Source organism: Theropithecus gelada, chromosome 2 (assembly GCF_003255815.1).
Source record: "Theropithecus gelada isolate Dixy chromosome 2, Tgel_1.0, whole genome shotgun sequence".
Lineage (NCBI taxonomy): Eukaryota > Metazoa > Chordata > Mammalia > Primates > Cercopithecidae > Theropithecus > Theropithecus gelada.
In genome coordinates, this window is record NC_037669.1 from 161,634,174 (window position 1) to 161,643,036 (window position 8,863).

The 8,863-nt window shown below is 39.4% G+C and overlaps 1 pseudogene; it reads right to left on the reverse strand.

The window, feature by feature from the left end:
• Nucleotides 1-8,054: 8,054 nt before the first annotated feature.
• Nucleotides 8,055-8,481, reverse strand: LOC112619523 (annotated as a pseudogene).
• Between the last annotated feature and the right edge of the window lie 382 nt (nucleotides 8,482-8,863).

The following is an 8,863-nucleotide window of genomic DNA, read 5'->3' on the forward strand; positions in this document are numbered from 1 at the left end:
GTTTTACACACCTGTGCTTCTCAAGGAGGTAGTTCCTAAGGGAGTAATTTGAGGCCAAGCCACAGAGGACCCCATCGGTCTCAAGGAACAAGAGCCAAAGTGATTGGTGATACTTGTGAATTGATGACCAAAGCCAGAGACGTGCTGAATAGAAAGATTGGAAGCAAGAGGCTGGCCAAGAAAAACAAATAAACTGAAAGGACTCAGTTGTATGCAGGGGACACATCAGGTGCCACAGCACAAATACACATGACACAGTTTCTACTATGATCGAGGAGGAAAAAGAGATGAGGAGTATACAAATACCCCTGTCAATGAAATAACATTTTAACGACACAGACCAAAGAGGCTATGTGAGTTCGCAAGGCAAATACAAATTAAGAGTAAAGGGGGGGAAAATCTCCTTAGTACAAAAAGGAGAGAGAATTTCCCCATCCCTTTTCTTATTTACTTAGAAAATTTTTAAATTCTTTCTCTGACTCTTTGAGATGGATGTGAATATTTTTAAAAGATAAATAAGCCTCTTGCCAGTTTTACAACCCAGGAATCTTTTTCTCAGGGATGTGGCACCCATATCTTTGAAACATAATCATCAAGGAAGACAGTACCCCCATCTCCCAGTTCCCATGGAAGGATAGGACTCTCTCTTTGGCAGGACACCCGGCTGTAAAGATATCAGAAGTTATAAAAAAAAAAGAGAGAGATACGATAAGTTTATTTTTACTTTGGATAAAGTCTGTTAGCAAACACGAATAACCACCTCAATTACCAGGTGAATTTAGGATAAATTATGTGTGACAAAGGGCACGTCAATGTCCCCTTACTTGAGATCTAGTTATCCTTATCTTGAGAACATGTGTGTAATGGATTGTATCTGTTTGGTTTTATAAAGGGTGAGCTTTCTTTCTGTCTTTGTGATCTCCTTAGCAGATTGCCTGTGATCCATATCAGAGTCTGGTTTAAACTTTATTCAATAATGAAACTACTTTTTTTCTTTCCTATATTTAGTGGGGAGGATTTTTTATTGTATTTCCCGTGAAGTTCAGGGTAGGAAAATAACCTTTTTAATGAGGTAAATATCAGATAAGAGAAGGTCTCCTGAAGGGAAGGTCTTGAAGATGGAGTAGAATGTTGACTGAAGGAAGAAAGAAGTAGGCATTTCAGGCTTAGCAGATGACCCAGTAAAACACTTGCCTGTCCCTATTGTTGTAAACTTAAAGGCCACATTTAAGAGTTGTCTCAGAGGGGTTTGAAGTCCCATTGCTGATTTTTGTTGTTTCCTTATAATGTCAGGGGCAGATGGAGCAAAAAATATATACCCAGGAGAGCTTGCCCGTATGGGGAGTCTGGGTCTCCATTAGTATATTTCCTGAGTGCCCCAACCAAACAGCCCTGAAACAGAGTAGGATTTTCATCCTTTCCCTGAATTATTTCTCTAATCTTGTCATAATTGACTGGCTTAACAACACATTTTTTCCTCTGCTTTTTCTGTACGGCACAGCAAGTGGACAGTACTCGTAAGTCATGACAAGTTAAATTAAAGAATGTGGCCAACTTAACAAACTCCTCTATAAACTTTTCTGGATGTTCTGAAAACTGGTCAAATTTGTACTTGTATAAAGTCAAATCAGATCTAGAAAATGCACATGTACTCTAAGTGTTCCCCCATTTCCATCAGCTACCTCCCACAATGGACACAGGTTTGACTTCAGGGGCTGATAGGGGACCCCACTCCTGGTGGTACTGGTTGGGCAGCAGGGTGTATGTGCTGGGGCAAGTTGGGTAAGGGGGAGGGTTGCCTGATGACCTTGGGGTAGAATCTTTCATTAGAGAACTGGTGGGACCTGAGCCCCGCCTCAGAACTAGGGGACTGAAGAGACTCTGGAGAGGGTGTAGGCCTTTTAGGAAGAACAACTCAGATGGAATCCCTTAAGTGTAGCTACCTGGTATCTGGAAGTAACATGAGCCAGTAAAGGGCCATACAAGCCTGTACATAAGAGACCTCCTCCCATTTTCCTTCTTTTTTTATAGGATAAGTCCAATTGTAAAACAGCAGTATAATGTATAGAACCATGTTTAGGCCAAATATCTTGGTTTTCCAATTTATATTAAACCCAAATGGTGTTGCAATAGAAAACGAATTTATTTTTCTTTCAGCTGAATTTGAATTTGCTCCAATAGCCTAAAAGACATCCTAGCAGTGAGTTCTCTGGGATGCTTATCATTGTCTCCATGTCAAACAAGGATTTCTATTGGACACAGAAGTTTTTCTAAGTCTAGCAAGAGGGAAAACAAATGGGTCCTCACTATTTTCCTTTCAGATTTCCACTGCCTGCAGAGAAGATGTAACTGTAGGTAGCAAGGCATTACAAAAGTAGATTATAAGCATTTGCCAGTGAATTAAATATGAAAAGAAGTATTTTTATTAAGCAAAATGTAGAAGGAAAAGTGTAAATAAAGTGACAAAGAAAAGAAAATGCTATTACAGAAAATGATAACTTTAGATTAGAAAACAAGAAAAAGGAAGACCAAGAATTCCCTAGGATGGACCCGTAACTCATAATCCTAGAGCTAATGGCAATGCCAAGAACCCTAGAGCATCTGGGAGGCAGCCAACAATACCGAACGCTGAAAACCCAGAGTACCCAAGTGTTGGCCAATGGGGGGACCCACACCAAATGCTGAAAACCCCAGAGCACCTGAGGGGCAGCCACAGTGAACCCCAAAGGGCTGGTCAGGGCCACAGAACAATATGACTCTGGCATCCCAGAGTCAGCAAAACGGGGACCTCTCACAACCAAGTGTCTTGCCTTAAACAATTGCCCAGATACAGTTAACAGAAAATCAAAGTTTAAAAAACCTCAAACAAAACATACAATTGAGAATTGAAAATAAAATGGCTGGCAGAGCAATAAAATGGAGTCAGAGGAAAAGCACCAGGGGAAAGGATGACAAGGACGTGCTTTGGGGTACCCAGATGATGCAGGACTTTAAACTGACCCTCTAGCCAGAGGCTTTACTCCCTGGCTCACTTGATTCAAGATGAGTGGGGGCTGGGAGGGCAGAGGGACACTCATCCATCCACAGGAGGCAAAATGGCACTGACTGGTCTTCAATGTGGGACTCGGGTGAAAGTCTCTCCAGGTTCCCTCAGCCTGGGTGAGTTTGGCTGCCATGTGGCAGGGGAGGGGGTGGCATGGGGACCAGTGACCTGCCCGCCTGCCAGTCAGAGTAGTGGGTCCCACACAAGGCAGCGGCACTATGGCTACTTGCCTGTCCATTGAGCTCCACTGGCAGGAAAGATGACCTTAAAAGAGACTTTGACTAGTGTTACAGCTCTGTAATGCTAATTGCCATCTCATCTCATCATCTCTCGCTGATTGCCGTCTCTCATCTCTCCAATCACCATTTTTGCTGTCTTGCCATCCCACAGATTGCTGATCACCGATTGCCACCTTTTGCCACCTCGCCAGTCTCTATCTTGCCATTTCTCACTGTCTCTTGTCTGAACTCTTTGCTGACTTCCAATTTCCATCGTCTCTATTGTCTCACCACCTCTCCCGTGATTGCCACTGGCTCACCATGTTGCCACTGATCACCACTGTCTCACTGCCATGTCAGTCCCTGCCTCTCATTCACCATCTTTGTCCCTTCATGGTTGCCGGATGATGCAGGACAGGCAAGCCCCCAAACTGGGGATTAGCCCAGGAGGCTTCTTGGCATTGCCCAGGAAAGAATTTCAGGGTGAGCTCATAGCGTTAGACAACAATCTTTTATTGAATGACTACTCCTTGCAGAGCAGGGCTAACTCATAGGCAGTGCACCCAGAATCAGTAACATATGGGCTCTTGGCAACTATATTTATACTCACATAAATCTACTTTTAATTATACGCAAATTAAGGGGTAGGTCAGTACAAATTAATGAGTGGGTCAATGCAAATTGAGGGGTGAGTTATTTAGAACTTTCTAGGAAAGGGGTGATAACTTCTGAGGTGTTGCCATTGAAAGAAGTGGTAGCTTCTGGATCATTGCCACGGCATTTCTAAACTGTCCTGGCGCTGATGGGAATGTCTTATGCCAGTGAACAATGAGGGCAGCTAGGGATTGCTTTTGTCACCATCTGCTGGTTCTTGCTGGTTTTTCCACTTTATCCTGTCTGGACCAGATTCTGTTTTGGTGAGCAGGGTTGTGACCAAGAAACAAGTCCTGCTGGTCTCCTACTTCAGAACTGGAATTCTTTCTTGATTTTTTCCAATGGATTGGAAAACCCAAATGAGAATTTTCTTTTTTTTTTTTTTTTTTTTTAAAAAAACAAAATAACAGCTTTATTGAGCTAATTCACATACTGTACAATTCACCCATTTGAAGTGTGTTTTGCCTTTTTATGTATCACTTATCTCAGAGAGTTCTGTATCAGTATGACTACATACGTCTCATTCTTTTCTACTACTGCACCTCTTTCCACCACACGGTTGTCCCAGAATTGTATTCACTCAGTCTTTTTTTGATGGACACTGAGGTTACTGCTAGTGCTGAAATAAGTAATGAGTACCGCTGGATGTGGGCCTTTGTGCATGTCCAAAATGTTTCTCTGAAATTTCTCTTCCTGCCCTTATCCCTTCACTGAGAGTACAGACCTGCTCTTCCGTTATTGTCAATAACAACATCACTAACAAACATGATGCTGCAAAATAAAGCTTCAGATTGTTCTGCTGTTACTGTTGGCTTATGGAGAATTTTCTTTAAGGAAAGAAGGGCCAGGCGTAGTGACTCAAACCTGTAATCCCAGCACTTTGGGAGGCTGAGGCGGGTGGATAACATGAGGTCAGAAGTTCAAGACCAGCCTGGCCAATATGGTGAAACCCCATCTCTACTAAATATACAAAAATTAGCAGGGTGTGGTGGCAGGTACCTATAATCTCAGCTACTCAGGAGGCTGAGGCAGGAGAATTGCTTGAACCCAGGAGGCAGAGGTTGCAGTGAGCCGAGATTGCGCCATTGCACTCCAACCTGGGCAACAAGAGTGAAACTTCATCGCAAAAAAAGAAAGGAAGAATAATTATTACTTTTCTGAGTTCTTGCATATCTCAGATGTCTCTTTTTTACTTTTGAACACCTATAACATTTAGGGAAGTATAGAATTGTTGGGTCAATTTGGTCAATGAGTACAAAAACAATACAACTGGATGTTGTCTTGATCTGAGAATTGGAGATTTCCAAATTAAGTTAGATTTTTATAGCTTTCGTTCTGGTGAACTATATTGCATGGAACATTAAACCCCAAGTGATTGCTGCTGCCAGAACTCTTCCTGGCTCTGCAACTAGTTAGTTTCTTCAATGACAAAGAATTCTGGAACACAATGAATCTCTGCTCATCTTCTACCTTTGCCATGTTTGGTGCTAGGAGTATTAATCTCTGAGTGAATATCCAAAAAAAAAGGTGTTAGTAGGCAGGCGTAAGACCGGAGTCTGGTTGTTGGTATGAGGTTCGATGTTTTTCTATCCATGAAGCCCTGTATCCCAGATTTAGGAGAGAGGTCACTCAAAGCCTTTCTCAACTCTTTGAGGGGCTCCAAACTGTATATTTCAGAGGGTGACAAGCAGATGAATGATCTAGGATGATGCTCCTTGATCTACTCTAAAATGGTATGCTCAGGAAAAATTCCACTCCAACTCTGACATCTCTTACTTTTATTTTACAGTAGGCTTTCCAGTTTTTATCTTTTTCTGTTTTTTAAGGCTATTTTAATGAGAAGTCAGGAGGAGAAATATCAGGTCTGGTGGGCTGTTCTGTCACCATAGCAACCCAGAGCCCTCTCTAATTGTCTTTTGAACACACTGCTTATGTGGTATGATTATGTTGATGACTGTCTATGTCATTGGTAAAAATAAAGCTGTCAGTGTGACAATTTTTCTAACTCAAAGAATCTTCTGCCCTGAGGCTGGATAAAAGCTCTGATTCTCTGGAGGAACTGATACCCTGGGGTAGAAGTGTTTCCTGTGAACTATTTGTCATTTGTGAAGAGTCCTGTCTCCAGGATTTCTACTTTCTTCTCCCCTGATAGATCTGTTGACTCCCTGGAAAGACAGGCAGACAAATTTATTAGTTCTTTGGATGGGGGTCATTTTTCAGAGAGAACATTGAAAAATTACACCCTAAAGATGGGCCTGAGCTTACATTTTAACACACTATTTTCATTTAGTTAGCCCCTCACCAACACTGCTTCAGTTGATATCTTAATCTAGAACTCTTGTTTGCAGACTATTAAACAAACTTACTAACTCATTTTACTGTCTCCACTCCTTTTTTTCCAATATTTATTATAAAAATTCTGAACATTATAGTAGGGTTGAAAGAATTTTACAGAGTACTCTCCACCTAGATTCTACCAGTAACATTTTACTCTACTTGTTATATCACATATTTGTCCATCTGTTTATTCATCCATCCATCTATACATCTTATCTTCTGATGCATTGCAGAGTTGCATATATGAGTACACTTCCCCCTAAACACTTTAGCCAGCATACCATGAACTAAGGTCATTTCTTATTCTTATTTATTTCTTTGAATAATTATGAAGTTGATTTTCTAATGTTTTATTAGTGTCGTACTTTCCCTTTTTGAAAAGTTTATTGCATCCTTCATCCATTTTTCTACTAATATGTTGGTTATTTGAATATTAATTTCTTAGAGGACTTTTACTGAAATTTAATTTTCAATTGTTTCTTTTTGAATAATTTATTTATTATAAGACATTTATAAAACCTTACAGAAGCACAAAAATATAATATGAGACATCCATCTTTTCCTAACAACTTAACATTTGGTTGAATTTGCCTTGCAATGTTCTTTGTGCTGTTTTCTGAAATGTATGTCTTTTATGTTGTTAAATGTATCAATATTTTTCTGTTTAATTTTCTCTTTGGTGTAATGCTTTTAAATATTCATCTATATTTAAATATATTTATTTTGTTTTATATTTTTATTTTGTTAATGTTGTAAGAACATTTAAATACTAATTCATCTGGAATACTTTGGTGCATGCAAAGTGTTTAGACTGTGGCTTAAAATTTTCCATATATTTAAACAGTTCACTCAGCATTATTTATTAAAGAATTTAATCTTCCCCATTGACTTGAAACCACAAATTTAACTCCTATAAACTCTTTGGTCTTTCTTGAAAATGTTTTACAATGACTGAATAATCTATTATTTTATTTAACACATATTAGTGGTATATTTTAATACCTAGCATTTCTGTGCTCCACTGGTGGTTCTTCCTTTCAATATTTTGTTTTCCTGCATGAATTACTTATTCTTCCAGACAAAAGATAAAATTACTTTGCCAAATTCAAAATTTAAAAAAACTCATTGATATTTTATTTGCTATTTTTTTGAATTCATAAATTAGTGTAGTGATAATTGGCATCTTTGCCACTTAGTTCCTCTCATCGAAGAATATAATTTATTTCTCTATTTAGTAGGTACCGCCAAAAAGTTTTCTTAGGTGATTGTACCAATTTATACTTTCATATAGTATGTGAATGTTTCAATCTTTACACATCTTTGCCAACTCTTAGTACTGTTGCCTTTTTCATTTTAACTATTTTAGTGACTGTGACATTGCTTATGGCTTTATCTGCATTTCTTTGATGATTAACAAAATTATATACGTTTTCATGTCCTCATTTGCCATTTGGATGCCCTGATTTTGATCAAGTATTTATTAAAATCTTTCCTCCGCTTTTTTCTATTGTATTGCTTGCCTTTTTCTTTTTATTTTTTATGAGTTATTTGTACACTCAGGATTTGAGTCCTTTATCAGATGTATGTATTTCAACTGTCATCTCTTACCATGCGGCTTACCTTTTACTTTCTTAAAATTCATAATTGTTTTCACCTTATTAATACAGTATTTATTTGTCTTCCCTCTGTCAAACCCTGAGCCAACCACGTTCCCCGGGCTACCTGGGAATGTATAGGAAAAAAGAACATACAGGGCCAATGAGACATGGGAGAAAGAACTGTGGGAGGTGGAGATGGCTCCTTTACATGGCAAAAAGAACGAGAGAGGCTACCATCAGGCAAAACAGACCCATTACCTCCCAGAGGGCAAAACCCAGAATGGGATAGAATAGTTGTTGCTTCAGAGAAGGGTTCCTGGCATAACCAATGATGAGGCTCCCAAACACAATCCCAACCAATCCCAGCCCCAGAGCCAGCCCCCCGACTGTAGCAGCCCCAACCCCAATAAACTTGGCTGCTGTGTCAATGTCTCTTGAAATTGCACTGGTTTGGAGCTGCAGCTAGGGACAAGTGAGATAAGGGGATGTGAGACTGCCAAGCTGCTGAGGCTCTCATCTATCAGTGTCTCTGTTCATTTCAGCACCACTGCAGATAGTAGACAGCTCAGCAACTGGGAGGTGCTCTTGACCAAGAGTGGGTGGAGACATACTTGGAGCAGGCATACATTTTTAGGGGTAAGGGGCTATGGGAACACAGTTGCTTTCAGTGCAGAGAAGGCCGAGAGCAAAATTCATAATTTTAATGTAGCTAATTTATTAGTTTTTTTCTTTACGGCTAATGCATTTTGTATCTTGTTTAAGAGTTTTTTACCTACCCCAAGGTCATGAAGATATTTTTCATTTTATTCTAAAATCTCATTGTTTACTTTTTATAATTGTAACTCTGATCTTGATTTTTGTTTATGAGGTGAGGTAGTGGAAAAAGGTAACTTTTCTATGTGCATTTACGAATGACCCAGTAAATAAATTTTTTAAAGGACAAAATTATAAGAATAAAAAGGAATGTTAAAGCTGCCTGAAGAGCTCTGCGGAGTCACTCTCTAGCAAAATGA